This window comes from Mesoplodon bidens, assembly GCF_964165515.1.
Source record: "Mesoplodon bidens genome assembly, chromosome: 17".
Taxonomy (NCBI): domain Eukaryota; kingdom Metazoa; phylum Chordata; class Mammalia; order Artiodactyla; family Ziphiidae; genus Mesoplodon; species Mesoplodon bidens.
In genome coordinates, this window is record NC_138174.1 from 35,253,658 (window position 1) to 35,271,444 (window position 17,787).

Here is a 17,787-nt window from a genome sequence, read left to right on the forward strand (position 1 = left end):
CTGGGTGAGAACAAAGCTACAATTTTACTCCACTTGACAAACACCAGAGCTGTCCAGCCCAGGGACCCATCTATCTCCTACCTCAGTTTCATTTCCAATACTAACACTGCCTCAATGTGTGATGTTGGGCATTTCATCTCTCCTTTCTGGGTGTTTGGTTGCACATATAAAACACTCATATATATTGACATTTCCATTAGAGATAAACCTTTAAATTTATTTTATTACTTTTGAATCATTTTTATGCCCAGCATAATGTCACAGAAAAATAAAGCCAATATATAAAATAAAATTCTAAACCACCAATTTATCAATAATCTTCTTAAATTTAGAATTTAAAATACATTGCTCATAATGGAAACATATGATACCATATGTATGTAGATTTTAATTATTTTACCTGAGTTACACAAAAGGATTTTTGTTTGCTTGTTTTGAAATAGTGGAGATGAGATAAGAAAATTGGAGAGTGGTAGAATTTACCTGTAGATAAAAGAGTTCAGTACTGGGGAACACTGGGGTACTGGGGATACAATGATTAGCTTTCCAGACATTGAAATTCTAACTTTTCATGAAACTACACGTATGTTTTTTTCCTGGATGTGAGCAATGCAAACAACTAGAAGTAGAAAATGAGAGGTTGAATGAGAAGATAACAGTTGGACAAAGTTGAAATTAACAATGATATATACGTTTTAAATGAGTTGCATAACTACCTGGTTTATCTGTTTTAATCTCATTGTTCTTGAGCAATTTCTTATTTTCTGTCTTCTTTTATCATTAGTTTTCTTCTTTTCCTTGTGATTTGGCAACTTTTTGTTACTGCAATATTCTTCTCAATTAATTCAAATAACATAAATTTAATATACTTAATTTGAAAGATCTTTTTCAAAATTAGGATGAATTTTTGGGCTCCTTTGGGAAGTCAAGATTGCAAATTAGTGCTTTATTGGCATTAAAACATAAAGGAAAATGTGCAAAAGTACAAAGCATGAGCATGTATCTAAAATTCTATATTCAAATTGAAGCAACAGAAGAAAATCTTAGTAGATGAATTTAAAAACCCATCTAAGATTTTTCAAAAGTATTAGGTATTTTGTTTATTTACTTTCTTATATGCCTTTTAACATCATAAAGAAACACTGCAATGGAAGCAAAGATGTCTCCATAGTATAGACCTTGAATATAACCTTTTATTTCTTAGTGTTCTCCAGAAAACCTAGTTTAATTAATGTAATGGCTGATTTCATGCACTTTTTTTGACACAGCTGGAAGGTCCAGATAGAAACAGAACAAACATAGACTAACAGTAAATTTGCACTATCTTTATTGGTTTAACATAAATTCATAGGATTTGACAAATGCTTTTATTTATTATGTAAAAATACATGTGAGCTTTCTGTGTCCATTTGAGAAAAACACGTTTCATATGCATTTGATCATATTTGATTTGAAGTTTTGGAAAAAATATTTTTTATACAAATATGGATACTTTATTCTCATATCTATACCTGATTTTCTGCTTCTACATCACCAATTCTCTTTCATTGCTAACAAGACTGTTTTTTGAGGTTAATAGTATAAGACAGTGCTTAAACTCGAGTACAAAGGAGAAAACACCTTATTGTATAGTATTATTTTCTACAAAATTTAATTTCATAGTTGAAAAGAAATGTGATGAAATGATGCTGTTGCCATCTATTTTATGTGTTTAGAAAATAGCTTTAAAATCATGTAATTATAAATATCAGCATATTGCAGTTTTGCATTTACTACAGTAAAACCCTAGATATTGGACTATGTAAATAGGACTATTCCAACAAACAATGGCCAAAACTCATGGATATTAGTAGGATAATATAATTATAATTCTTAGCTTAGTACTCTTAAGTATTAGAAACTAGATATTAAGTTGTTGTTGATAATTAGTCCCTAGACAGTAATTTTACATTACAGTGTTTTGAAGGTTTATGTTGCTTTATAGGTTATAAGCATTAAATATAGAAAAACACCTTCGGAGAATATAAAGGCAAGATTTAACTTGATAATTATAGCCACCCTCAGATAGGAGTCTTCTAGACCCTGAAAGATAATAATGGGATTAGTCTTCTATGAAAATAAATTAACTCATCCATAGTAAATGGATCTTTCTTAAAGAATATTGAGCAGGAAGATGGTCATAATCAAACTTTTTTACTAGAGAGAGCACTCAGTTGGCAATGATGTTAATGAACTAATGAGCTGGATACAAGGAATAAAAATACTAAGATTTTCCAAAATCAGGTCAAAAGCTGAGGCAAGTAAAATCTAAGAAAATTATATTAGTGGTGGTCAAGAAAATAAAAAGAGATCCCAATTATTCTAAGATCATTCACATAGACTACTGAGTCCACTCATAAGAACAACCCAGGAAACATTAAAGAAGACAGTAACTTGGTTTTCAGGGAATGACAAAAACAACAACAATAAACAAGAACAGTAATTAAGATGAAACCAATCAACCAAACCAAACCACCAGGGAGATTGAAAGCTGTCTTTAATAAGTTTGTGTGGGGGAGATGTGGGGGGAGTAGGGGGAAAGGTTACAAACTGGGGAAATAGCAGCCAGAGGGACATCAGTGACAAGACTAGTTGAAGAAATATTTTTGAAATTTAGTTCTTGCCTTAGTTCACTGTATCCTCTTCACATTCTGGAAATTCTCCAGGCAATAAATTGCCACAAGCATAGGATTAATTTCCCATTCTCAGGACTTACTGTTCTCTCTTGCCTGATGTTCAGTGCCTTGAAAATTATTGTTTCATCTATTTTGTCTGAATTTTTCATTGTTTTAAGCAGTTGGTTATATCTGGTCCTTATAAAATTTTGTGCAGAAAAGCAGTCATATTTGAATTTGATATTTTATTTTATATAGGATGAGTAGGCAAGCTTTTCCTATAAAGGGTCACATAGAAAATATTTTCATGTTTATAGGCTATATAGTTTCTATTACCTATGCAACTCTGCCATATTACTGCAAAAACAGCTAAAGACTATATATAAATAATGGACATGATAAGATATGGCATGTCATGTGCAGGAATAACTTGCTGACCACTGTTCTATGATAACCACTAAGATTTTGGAAATAATGTATACCTTATAAACTGACAGAAGAAAAATAATAAAATTAGATAATGAATATAAAAATACAATTTCAAAAGAAGCCACTTTAAAAAAAAATAGAATATAAAACAACCAGGACAATTAGAAAGCACATAGAAAGACAGATTTAAATCAAACATATCAGAGATTACATTAAGGACGTATGGACTAAATGACCTCTCAACAGATGCATAAAAAGGCATACTTCAATATCCATTTATGGCAAAACTTTCAACAAAGTGGATAAAGAGCGAACATACCTAAATGTAACAAAGCACATATATGACAAGCCCAAAGCTAACATCACATTCAATGTTGAAAAGCTGAAACAAGACAATAATGTCCACTATTGCCACGTTTATTCAACACACTATTAGAAGTCCTAGTTACAGCAATCAGACAAGAAAAAGAAAAGGCATCTGAATTGGAAGAGAAGAAGTAAAATTTTCATTATTTGCAGATGACATGATGTCATATATAGAAAACCCTATAGGCTCCATCAAAAAACTATTAGATCTAGTAAATTCAGTAAAGTTTCAGTATATAAAAGCAATACACAAAAGTCTGACGAATATCCTATACACAAATTATGAATCAGAAGAAAGAATATTTAAGAAAACAATCCTGTTTAGAATTGCATCCAAAAATAAAATACCTAGGAATAAATTTAACCAAGGAGGTGAAAGAACTGTATATTGAAAATTATAAAATATTAATGAAAGAAATTGAAGACAAAAATAAATGGAATGATACTCCATGCTAATGAATTGGAAGAATTACGATTGCTAAAATGACCATATTATCCAAAGCAAAATAGAAATTCAATGCAATTTCTATCAAAATTCCAATGGTATTTTTCACAGAATAAAATTGAATCATAAAGACCCTGAATAGCCAAAGCACACTTGAGAAAGAAGACAAAGCTGAAGGCATCATGATCCCTGATTTCAAGCTCTATTACAAAGCTAAAATTTTTATGGAACCATAAAGACGCTGAACAGCCAAAACAAACTTAGAAAGAAGACAAAGTTGGAAGCATTGTCCTTGATTTCAAATTCTATTACTAAACTATAGGTATTAAAACAGTGTAGTATTGGCATAAAAACAGACACATAGATCAGTAGAACCAAACAGAGTTCCCAGAAATAAACCCACACATTCAATAAATTATGGCAAAACTAGTCAATGACAAAACTAGCCAAAAATATACAATAGGGAAAGACAGTCTCTTCAATAAATGGTGTTGGAAAAAGTGGACAGCCATACAAAAAAAATGAAACTGGACAATTATTTCATACCACATATAAAAATTAACTCAAAATGAATTAAATATTTGAATATAAGACCTGAAATTGTATAATTCCTAGAAGAAAATGTATGTGGCAAACTCTTTGACATAAGCCTTGATGATTTTTAAAATCTGACACTGAAAGTAAAAGCAACAAAAGCAAAAATAAATAAGTGGGATTACATCAAACTAAAAAGTTCTGCACAGCAAAGGAAATCATCAACAAAATAAAAGGGCAAACTGTTGAATGTAAAAAGTATTTGCATATCATTTATCTGATAAGCAGCTAATAACCAAAATATATGAAGAACTCATATAATTCAATAGCAAAATATAATGAATCCAAAATGGGCAGAAGATCTAAATAGACATTTTCCAGAGAAGACAGACAGATGGCCAACAGGCACATGAAAAGATTCTGCACTTTATTATTCATCAGGGAAATGCAAATCAGTACCACAATGAGATATCACACCACATCTGTTAGAATTGCTATTATCTAAATGACTAGAAATAATAAGGGTTGGATAGGAGAAAGTGGAACACCTGCACACTGTTGATGGGACTATAAATTGGGGCAGCAACTATGGAAAACAGTATGGGGTTTCCTCAAAAAAATAAAAATAGACTACCATACAATTCAGCAATCCCACTTTCTGGTATTTCTCTGAAGAAAATGAAAACACTAATTTGAGAAGGTATATGCACCCCCATATTCATTGCATATATATGTAAATTATGGAATATGAATATATATATAAAATAGGATATTATTCAGCCATAAAAAAAGAATAAAATCTTGCCATTTGCAACAGCATGGATGGACCTCTAAGGCATGGTGCTAAGTGAAATAAGTCAGACAAAAAAATACAAAGACCATATAATCTCTCTTACATGTGGAATCTAAAAAAAAAAATAAATTAAAAAACTAAAACAAGCTCATAGATATAGAGAACAGATTGGTTGTTGCCAGAGGTGGGGGTGAAGAGTGAAGGGTGAGAAAAATAGGTAAAATGTTTTGTTTTAGTTTAAATAAATTATTTTAAAATAAATGAATAAAAATAAATTATTTAAAGGGAAATTGCTGTCATTTTGATTAGAAAACTAATTTTGGTTGTGAGTTGTAAAAGACATACACATCCAGAAATTTTATATATAAATAAAGGGGAAAAGATATACATTGCAAAAATGACTAAAAGATAGGTGCTATAACTATATTGGTGTCAGACGACATAGATTAAAATGTGATTTCATATTGATGAAAATTTAAAACTTTCTAGGAAGATGCATACATTTTAAATTTGCATGCTTCTCATATGTAATATGATCTCAAAATGTATGAAGCATATTTCAACAAAGCTACAAGGAGAAATAAGCAGATACACAGACTGGGAGATTTTAAACTCTCTTAGTAATTCAGAAAACATACAGGCAAAAAAAAAAATTCAGTAAACAATTATAGTAATGAAAATTTGATGAGTATTAAAAACCCACTAAACAGAAAAGAATAACAGATGTATATGTATAACTGATTCACTTTGTTATAAATCAGAAACCAACACACAATTGTGAAGCAATTATACTCCAATAAAGTTGTAAAAAAAAAAAAAGAAAAACTGTTACATAATTCTATTTATAAAAATTCAAAACCAGGCAAAATTAAATATGGAATTTTAAAAAGCATGTGATTAGGTAAAAGTCTAAATATTTGTTACTTTTGGTCTATAGGGCAATGTGTTTGGGAAGAGAATACCATGGGCTTCTGTAGTCTGAAAAGAAGTCTTCCCTGCACCCTGAAAAAGCATCTTATATTGACAGTGTCACACCCACAAAACTTCAGACTGAGACCTCAGGATTTTTGTTTCAAGAACACAGAGGAAAAAAAAATGTGGAGAAGCATTTGGAGTCCTGATCAGGTTAATTACAAAGGAGAATATTTATGATAACAAGTTGCCCTGTACCAGCACTCTCCCAATTGGCAATGGTGCCCAAGTGGTCTTTCATAATTGTACATGCATACTACTATGAGAGGTACGGCCTTCTAAAGCATGGGATCAGGGATAGTAGCTACCCTTGCTCAGGGTGAAAAACAGTATTTTCATAAGATTTTAGAAGCAAAAACAGATATGAATATGAAGATAATTTGAGAGACACATGAGACTTCTAGAATTGGTTGTCTAGAAAATTGTTGGATATCTTATATAGAATATGAGAAAATGCAGATCTATAAACCATTGTTTTTTGGGGGTTATTGAATCAATGGGCATGCAAGAAATTGAAATGGAGAGAACACAGAGTGAGAAGGCAATAGAACTGAAGATAGTTCTATTGGATTCCAAAGTGGAAAGGAGAAAAAGGAGGAAGAAAGTTCCTTAACTATGATTGAGATATTCAAACAAGATATGTAAGAAAAGAACAAAGAGTGCCTAGATAACTAAAATTAAGATATATAAGACCCCCATTCTGAAACTCAGAATGACTAGCAATCTGAAATGTATGTAAGTGGCCAAGATGAGGATTGAAAATTTTTCTCCAGGTATATTAAATACTCAGTCACTAACGAACTAAATGAGATCACTAAATTAATATACTGAAGTTACATCATAGATTTTAGTGTTTTGATGAGTAAATGAGAAATAAGGAGCAGAAGCATTAAGTGCAAAAAAGTATAAATACTAGGGATATATGTATGGGTGTGCCTATGTGTGTCAGCAGGAATGTGTGTGTGTTTCACATGTAAGAATATTAAGGATATTTTTAGTCTAAGATAAAGGTAACCAGATGAAAACTCCTAGTGAAATGTATATCTCTTGAGGTCAAAAATTCTGTCTCCTTTATCAGAGGAAGCTGATGAAACAATTCTGACATGAGTAATTTAGCCAACCCCTCATTTAGGTAATTGAAATATCTTGGATTATACAATTGCCTGAAATTCATTACATCCAAGACAACTCTGATGATTAGACGAACCACCATTTTACATATAACTAGGGAAAACATCATTTTGGCAAATGGTTTCACAATGATTTTGTAACACTTTTAATTTTTATTGAATAGTTACTGAAAATGAGTTATTTAGAATAGATTTTTTACACATATCTGTCATGACTATGAAAAAGAAAATGCATGCAACTTAAAGTTTAGAGTATACCTAAAATATCCTTTACATTTAGCATCCATAACTCCTGAATGACTTTTTAACACAGAATTTTAAAAATCTGTGTTTTTAGAAAGCCCAGAAGTAAATCCATGCACTCATGGTCAATTAATCTATGAAAAAGGAGGCAAGAATATACAATAGAGAAAAGACAGTCTCTTAAATAAATGGTGCTGAGAAAACTGGACAACTACACGTAAAATAATGAGATTAGAACATTCTCTAACACCATGTACAAAAATAAACTAAAATGGATTAAAGACCTAATCAGTAAGACTAGATACTGTAAAACTCCTAGAGGAAAACATAGCCAGAACCCTCATTGACATAAGTCACAGTAGTATTTTTTGAATTCCTCTCCTAAAGTAAAGGACATGAAAGCAAAAATAAACAAATGGGAACTAATTAAAGTTAAAAGCTTTTGCACAATAAAAGAAACCATCAATGAAATGAAAAGACAAAATGAATGGGAGAAAATATTTGCAAATGATATGACCGATAATTGATTAATATCCAACATATATAAACCGATCATACAACTCAACAGCAAACAAAGCAAAACAAAACAAACAACCAAACTAAAAAATGGGGAGTAGAACAGAATAGACATTTTTCCAAAGAAGAAATGCTGATGGCCAACAGGCACATGAAAAGATGCTCACTATCTCAAATCAAAACCACAGTAAGATATTACCTCACACCTGTCAGAATGGCTATCATAAAAAAGTCCACAAATAAAAAATGTTGGCAAGGATGCAGATAAAAGGAAACTCTTGTACACCATTGATGGGAATGTAATTTGGAGCAACCACTGTGGAAACAGTATGTAATTTTCTCAAAAAACTAAAAATAGAACTACCATATGACTCAGCAATTCTACATCTGAGTATACATCAGGAAAAAAAAAAAAACCTAATTTGAAAAGATACATTCACCCCAATATTCATAACAGCATTATTTACAATTGCCAAGACACGGAAACAACCTAAGTGTCCATCAATAGATGAATGGATAAAGAAGCTGTGATATATATATATATATATATATATATATATATATATATATATATAGGAGAATACTACTAAGCAATATAAAAGAGTGAAATTTCCCATTTGCAGGAACATGGATGGACTTGGAGGGCATTATGCCAAATGAAATAAGTCAGACAGCCAAAGATAAATCCCGTATGGTATTGCTTTCTGTGGAATCTAAAAAATACAACAAACTAGTAGATATAACAAAAAGGAAGCAGACTCACAGATATAGAGAACAAACTAGTGTTTACCACTGATGGGGGAGGGGCAATATACGGAGGAGGGAGTGAGAAGAATAAACTAGTGGGTGTAAGATAGGCTCACAGATGTATTGTACAACATGGGGAATATAGCCAATATTTTGTAATAACTGTAAATGGAAAGTAACCTTTAAAAATTGAATAAAAATAACAAACGTTTAAAAATGGGACCTGCCAAAAAAATCTTTTATCATATGGAATCATTTGATGTGCCTTCTGAATTGATGTTGGTACAGCATTTCTCAAAGAGCTCTCCATTATTCTGCTTTAGACCTGCATATAAGCCACCTACAGAAGTTGCAATGTACAGTGCAAGAGTTGACAACTTCTTGGGTGAGAGCTATTGTTAGCTACATCTTAAATTCAGAAGCATTTTAAAAAGTTATCCTTAGAGTTGATGAAATACACTAAGAAAAAAAGCTGGAACTTAAATCAAGTTATCTTTATTTTCCTTTCAGTACTCATCTAAATATTCTATACTACATATTCTTAGAGTCATGCTTGCTTTCACTTTTATTAGGGAAAATAGATATTTTAAAAATAATAATCATGCATTCAAAATGAAATATTATACAGCCATTAAAGTAATGTGGTAAAAGAATATATTATGACTTGGAAATACATTTAGGACATTTACAAATACATATATATATATATATATATATATATATATATATATATATATATATATATATATATATATATATATATACAGTATCTTTTTTTTAGATTCCACACATAAGCAACATCATATGATATTTGTCTTTGTCTGACTTACTTCACTCAGTATGACAATCTCTATGCCTATCCATGACATTATTTCATTCCTTTTAATGGCTGAGTAATATTCCATTGTATATATGAACCACATCTTCTTCATCCTTTTCTCTATTGATGGACATTTAGGTTGATTCCATGTCTTGCCTATTGTAAACAGTGTTGCAATGAATACTGGGGTGCATGTATTCTTTCAGATCATGTTTTTCTCCAGATATATGCCAAGAGTTGGATTGCAGAATCATGTGATAGCTCTATATTTAGTTTTTAAAGAAACCTCCATACTTTTCTCTACAGAGGCTGTACCAATTACATTTCCACCAACAGTGTAAGAGGGTTCCCTTTTCTCCACACCCTCTCCAGCATTCATTGTTTGTAGATTTTTTGATGATGACCATTCTGAATGGTGTGAGGTGATACCTCATTGTAGTTTTTATTTAAATTTCTCTAATAATTAGTGACCTCGAACATCTTTTCCTGTGCCTCTTGACCATCTTTATGTCTTGGAGAAATGTCTAGTTAGATTTTGATTAGGTTGTTTGCTTTTTTTTTTTTTTTTTGATATTGAGCTGCAAGAGCTGTTTGTGTATTTTGGAGATTAATCCCCTGTTGGTTGCTTTGTTTGCAAATATTTTCTCCCATTCTGTGGGTTGTATTTTCATTTTGTTTTTGTGCAAAAGATTTTAACTTTCATTAGGTTTCATAAACCTCTATGTAGGTTTATTCCTAGGTATTTTATTTTTCTTGATAGGAAAAATGGGATTGTTTCCTTAATTTGTCTTTCTGATCTTTTGTTGCTAGTGTATAGGAATGCAAGAGATTTCTGTGTATGAATTTTGTATCCTGCAACTTTACCAGATTCTTTGATGAGCTCTAGTAATTTTCTGGTAGAATCTTTATGATTTGCTGTGTATAGTATCATGTCATCTGCAAACAATGACGATTTTACGTGGTATTTTCCAGTTTGTATTATTTTTATTTCTTTTTCTTCTCTGATCGCCATGTCTAGGACTTCCAAAACTATGTTGAATAAAAGTGGAAAGAGTGGACATCCTATTCTTGCACTGATCTTAGAGGAAATGCTTCCATTTTTCTGAATGAGAATGATGTTTGATGTAGGTTTGTCATATATGGCCTTTATTATGTTGAGGAAGCTTCCTTCTATGCCCACTTTCTGGAGTGTTTTTATCATAAATGGGTGTTGAATTTTGTCAAAAGATTTTTCTGCATTTATTAAGATGGTCTTTATGTTTCTTATTCTTCACTTTGTTAATGCACTCTATCACATTGATTGATTTTCATATATTGAAGAATCCTTGCATGCCTGGGATAAATCCCACTTGATCATGGTGTCTGATCCTTTTAATGTGTTGCTGGATTCAATTTATTAGTATTTTCTTTAAGATTTTTAAGAAAATTGAAATCATATCAAGCATCTTTTTGACCACAAGGTTATGAGATTAGAAATCAATTACAGGAAAAACAATAACTGTAAGAACACAAACACATGGAGACTAAACAATATGTTACTAACCAACCAATACATCAATGAAGAAATCAAAGAGGAAATTTTAAAAAAATCCCTAGAGACAAAGGATAGTGAAAACAGAACAATCCAAAACCTATGGGATGCAGCAAAAGCAGTTCTAACTGGAAACTTCATACCAATACAATCTGCCCTCAGGAGACAAGAAAAATCTCAAAGAAGCAACCTCACTTTACACCTAAAGCAACTCAAGAAAGAAGAAATGTTAGTCAACTTTGTATAGTGAGAGAGTCAAAAATAAAAACATTACTCATCCACCATATTTGCATATATAAAAAAACTTTAACACAACCAATATTGGCAAGAAATTACAGCATCAGGAAAACTCTTAAATTGCTCATAGTAGTTTAATTTGGAAAAAAGTTATTTTGGTGTTTGACATTATCATCTCAATCTTGAAATACAACTTCCAAGAGAGGAAATCTTGCATATATTCATTAGGAGACATATCAAATGATGTTTATGGCAACAGCATTGTTCATAATATCGAAACAGAACAAAAAGTAAAGTGTTAGCAGTAGAATCTAAAAATTGTGCTACATTTGTTGAATAAAATAATATGCAGAAATAAAAATTAATTAAGCAAATGATGCAAGAGCATAGCCAAAGATGCAAGTCTCAGAAAAATCCATATAGTATAAATCTGTGTAAGTATTTAAAACTTCAAAAGTACTCTAAACTATAGGAGAAATAAGGAAATATTATTTTTAAAGGTCAGGATAATGGTTATTTTTAGAGGGAGGCAGAGGATGTTTTCAGTCAGGCACAATGGGGTAGCTACCAATGTTCTCAAACTATTGCACGTCATAGTCATGATAAGGATTTCATAGTTGTTTTCTTTAAAATCTTAAGAAAGAAGGAGTGAGAATTGGAGATGGTGGAGAAGGAAGAGAACAACACTGAGGTAGAGAAAGAGAAGCAAGAGGAGAAGGAGGAGGGGGAGGAGGAAACAGAGTAGAACAGCAACAATGACAATAAGAATTAAGGAAAAAAAGTATTAAGGAACAGGAGAAAAAAAATTGCATGTTCACTAATTATTACTGGCCCTTTGTAACTGCCAGGTTACACATTTGCTTATTTCTCACTGGACAGAATTTAGTCACATGACAACAGCCAGTAGTAAGGCATAACATCATATATATTCTTTACGTCAAGATATACCTAACTAAAAAGTTGTATTTCTCTTTCTATAGGGGAAAGGAAGAACAGATACTGGGTGAAAGCAAGTAGTTGATGCTATAAATTATTTAATTTCCACAAAGTTTATATATATTTGTAACTCGATTCTGACCCCTATTAAATTATATGGATCATGACTGGTTAATTTTTGTCTTGGATCACTTTGTGATCTCCTCACTGATCTATCACATGTAGCTATTTTATCCAAGAAGAACAAAATACATATTTTGAATTTGTATCTATAGGGTAGAGCAATTCATGCTATGGCTTTTCCCCTTATTTGTAAAATGAAGTAATCCAGTTTTATAAACAGAAGTCTGTGTAATTCAAAAATATGAATAAGAATGCCAAATATTTAATTCCATTCATATTCTCTATCTCAAAGTTTTATTTGTTGAATCTATATGTTCTTTATAAAGTTAAAAGTGGGTATCTGGTGTTATTGAATGTTTCTTTAATAATACATAGACGGATATTACCCTGTAACATCAAGAAAGCAAGGACAATGCAAATAAAATACATTTTCTAGTTATGTGAATATCTAAACCAACATTTATCTTCAAAGACTTTTCCAGAAAACACTACTTTCATGTATTTTCTACAAAGATATATAATAAAATCAATGGAGGGAATCATTACACAGTTGAACAAACCATTGTATTATGTAAATAAGTCCAGATATAATGGCATTAGTATGTGAATTCAAGTTCACAAGACCAAATACCTCAAGAAAAAAGCAAAGCATTTTCTACAGATAGTCTTCAATATGATATTGAAAGTTAGAAATTCTATGAAACCCCTTCCAGATTGAATTATATGTGTCTGCCTGTATTAGTGATTTTAAGAATTTACCTTTTTCTTCTGATAGTTTTGATGAGGTCCTTTGCTGCACATCCATCTATTCTTGAGATCAGTTGTCACTCAGTTTCTCCCAATTATATTAAGCCTTTCAACTCCATGAAAGAGTGCTTCAAAATATAGTAAAATTGATTATTTTTTTAAATTGAGGTACAGTTGATTTACAATATTATATTAGTTCAGGTGTACAACACAATGATTCAATATTTTTATAGGTTATACTCCATTTAAAGTTATTACAAAATAATGACTATATTTCCCAGTGCAGTACAATATGTCTTTGTTGCTTATTTATTTTTCACATCCTAGTTTGTGTCTCCTAAATCCCATAACCTTATCTCACCCCTCCCCCCTTTCCTCTCCCTACTAGTAACCATTAGCTTGTTCTCTATATCTGTTAGTCTATCTCTTTTAGTTGTATTCACTACTTTGTTTTATTTTTTAGATGCCACATAAAAGTGATAATATACAGTATTTGTCATCTTCTCCCTGACTTATTTCACCAAGCATCACAACCTCCAGGCTTATGCATGGTGTTATAAGTGGCAAAATTTTATTCTTTTTTTGTGGTTAATATTCCATCATATACATAATATGATGTGATATATATATGTAGATATATATATATACACACACATATATACCATCACATCTTCTTTATCCATTCATTGGTTAAATGACACTTAGGTTGCTTCCATGTCTTGACAATTGTAAATAATACTGCTATGAACACTGGGGTGCATGTGTCTTTTCAAATTAGTGTTTTGTTCTTTTTCAGATAACTACCCAGGAGTGGAATTGCTGGATAGTAGGGTAGTTCTATTTTCAGCTTTTGAAAAACCTCCATACTATTTTCCATAGTGGTTGCAACAATTTACATTCCCACCAACAATGTATGAGGGTACCCTTTTCTCCACATCCTTGCCAACATTTGTTATTTGTGGACTTTTTTTTTATGACAGCCATTCTGACAGATGTGAGGTCAGAACTCTCATTGCAGTTTTGATTTGCATTTCCCCAATGATTAATGATGGTGAGCATTGTTTTATGGGCCTGTTGGCCACCTGCATTTTATCTTTGAAAAAAAATGTCTATTCAGGTCTGCACCTTTATTAATCAGGTTGTTTGTTTCTTGATACTGAGTTGTATGAGCTTTTTATATATTTTGGATATTAATCCCTTAGTGGTCATATCATTTGCAAATATTTTCTCCCATTCAGTAGGTCTTTTCATTTTGCTGATGGTTGCCTTTGATGTGCAAATCTTTTAAGTTTAACTAGCTCCCATTTGTTTATTTTTGCTTTTATTTCCTTTGTCTTAGGATAGAGATCCCCAAAAACTCTTCTTATGATTTATGTCAAAGAGCATTCTGCTTATGTTTTCTTCTAAGAATTTTATGGCTTCTGGTCTTACAGTTATCTCTTTCATCCATTTTGATTTATTTTTGTATAGGATGTGAGAAAATATTCTAATTTTATTCTTTTACATGTAACTGTCCAGTTTTCCCAGAGCCAATTACCACATACTGCAAAAAAATAAATAAATAAAAATAAAGAGTTTATATTCTTAGCATAAAGTCAAAGTGTATGGCAATTGGAATAGAGGAAATGAAGAATACTAAAGGTATAAATATGTTATAATAATTTCTTGGTTAAATATATCCTAGGAATGTGAAAAGGGGATGGAGAGATGCATGCATGCATGTTTTAGATTGTAAAAGGATAAAATCTCCTGAGTACATAAATAAATACTGAAAGGGGGGTAAGGTAAAATGAGAAGTACAATATTAAGACCTCAGTTCTGGTTTGGGTGCCTGAAAAGATGGTGTTGGACATACACCATAAAACATGCAACTAGATCAGCATAATGGAGTCACGTGAGAGTGATGGAAAGCAATGGACACTGGGGAGAAATGAGAACAAGGGATTGCGACAAATCCCCACTAAAGATATTTAAATTTCTTGCCCTTCCAGGAGGTGACTTTTCTTTCACTTTGCTGAATCATCTCTAGATTCTAAGACAGGAGTTGGCAAACTATGACCCAAGAACCAAATCCAGAATGACATCAGTTTTTGTTAATAAAGTTTTATTGGAACACAGCCAGATTCATTCATTTATATGTTGTCTGTGGCTATCTGTACACTGCAATATCAGAGTTGAGGGGTTAGGTGAGAGACCATGTGGCCTGCAAAGTAAAAAATATTTACTGTCTGGTGCTTTACAGAGAAAAAGTTTGCTAACTGCTGGCCTAGGAAATTATTATAATTGTTGACAGAAATAATAAACAGTCTATAATAAGAATAGAAAAGAGTGTTATTCCAGCCAAACTGAGGACAAAAGCCTGGGAGATGTGGATTCAAGATCACTTGAATTGTGTTCCACTGGAGGAGGCCAATATAGACAAAAACTGCAAAGTTACATAAGTTTTTTGTCAAAATTGATTGGAGCTGGCAAAAAGTAAAGGTGATTGTTAAGCAAGGATTGGTTAGGGTCCTAAATGGTTGCATAGTTACAAGTGGATGCTACTCCATAATAAAAATGAATGAACTATTGATGCATGAAACAACATAGGTGATTCTCAAAATAACTATACTGAGTGAAGAAAGCCAGCCCAAATAAAGTATACACTGTGTAATTAAATTTATCTTGAACTATAGAAAATACAGACTAATCTGTAGTGGCAGAAAGCAGGTAAGATGTGACCTGGGGACTAAGGCTGGAGAATGGGGGATGAAAAAGGGAAGAGATAAAAGTGAAGTATTACAAAGGGTTATAAGAAAAGGGCATAATAGATATATTCATTATCTTGAATTTGGAGATGGTTTATGGATACATACATATCACAAAACAACAAATTGTGCATGTTAAATGATGCATTTTATTGTAAGTGAAATTTACCTCAATAAGCCTGATAATTTCTTGATATACTTACTAGACTTTTCAATTGTAATCTCAAAAGTGTAGTGTTAAAAGGAGTATTAAAGGCAGGAAATATAAATATTTAAGACATAAAATATAGATAATATTTTAAATGATGAAAATGAATAAATAAAAATAAATAAATAGGGCTTCCCTGGGGGCGCAGTGGTTGAGAGTCCACCTGCTGATGCAGGGGACATGGGTTTGTTCCCCGGTCCGGGAAGATCTCACATGCCGTGGAGTGGCTAGGCCTGTGAGCCATGGCCATTGAGCCTGGGCTTCTGGAACCTGTGCTCCGCAATGGGAGAGGCCCACATACTGCAAATAAATAAATAAAAATAAATAAATAAATAAATAAATAAATAATGAATAAAATAAAATATGGAAAGAAAGACAAATGATCCAAGAACCAAATCCTGGAGCCCTCTAATATTTTCAGTTTTAGTGAAAAACTAGTAAAAGACTGAAAAGGAGTATCCAGTGAGAAAGAAGTAATTTCAAGGGACTGTGATGTCCTAGAAGCCGATTGATATAGCTCTTTGAAGTGAGAAAATGATCAACTGAGTCAATTGCAGCTGACGATAATTCATCAAGTAAAATGAAAACACAATGTCATTGGACATACAGGTGTTGTGATTAGGACAAAAGGGTGGTGAGGAGCATGACTACGTAATGTTCAAGAGAGAAATTGGAGCTATAAAGGAGAAAATGGAGTAGAAGAAAGAGAGAGTTAGTTTAGATTGTGACTTTTTATTATTTTAATTTTTTTAAGTTTCAAGAAATCACGTTATTGATGCTAATGAGAATGATATAGTAAAGAGGGAAAACATGTTTTTATGGAGAAAGAAGACAAATGATGAAATGATGTTTCTGAGGAGAAGGAATCTATTCATAAAGAAAGGGCACAGATATTAATTAGGAACTTAGATATAGTTTATATATAGCAGCATGTGGGAAGGCAGAATATATCATCCAAATTTGGGTAAGTGGATAGATGTCTTAGCAGGAGTCTACGGGGCTTCTTTTAAGATCTATGTTCTTAGGGAAACAGGAGGGAACCTCAACAGGTAAAAGTAAGAATAAAGAAGAGTAGTTTTTGATTTGATAAAAGAACCTAAGAAATAGTAACTAGGAAATACACAAAATTAATGGACTATGGAAATGCAAATAAAATTAGAGGCCTACTTGTGTTGAGGAGTATTGATTTAAATTAAGATTTGTTTTAAAATTTTAAAGTATGTCTTTCCATTTAAGAAATTAAAATATTTCTTAAAATACTTTAAAAACATTTAAAATTTTTTTTTGAGTTTAGTTTCTAAATAATGTTTAAAATTAATAAAAATAAATAATCTGAAAGGTTTGCATTATGTGAAATAAAATCAATGCTAACAATGATTTATTTGTGCTTTGCTTGCCCTTATTTTAATTTACATTTCTAACGTATTTTATTGAAAAAAAATTGCTTGTTTTGAGGTATTTTCTTTCAAGAATATTAAAATCCTTCACACTGACAGAAAAAGGCATTCAAATGGCATGCTGTTCTTAAACAGTGTTTAACTGAAGCCACTTGCTATGCCACACACAATTCAAACAATTGAAGAGACTGGAAACTGCTAACATCTAAGGT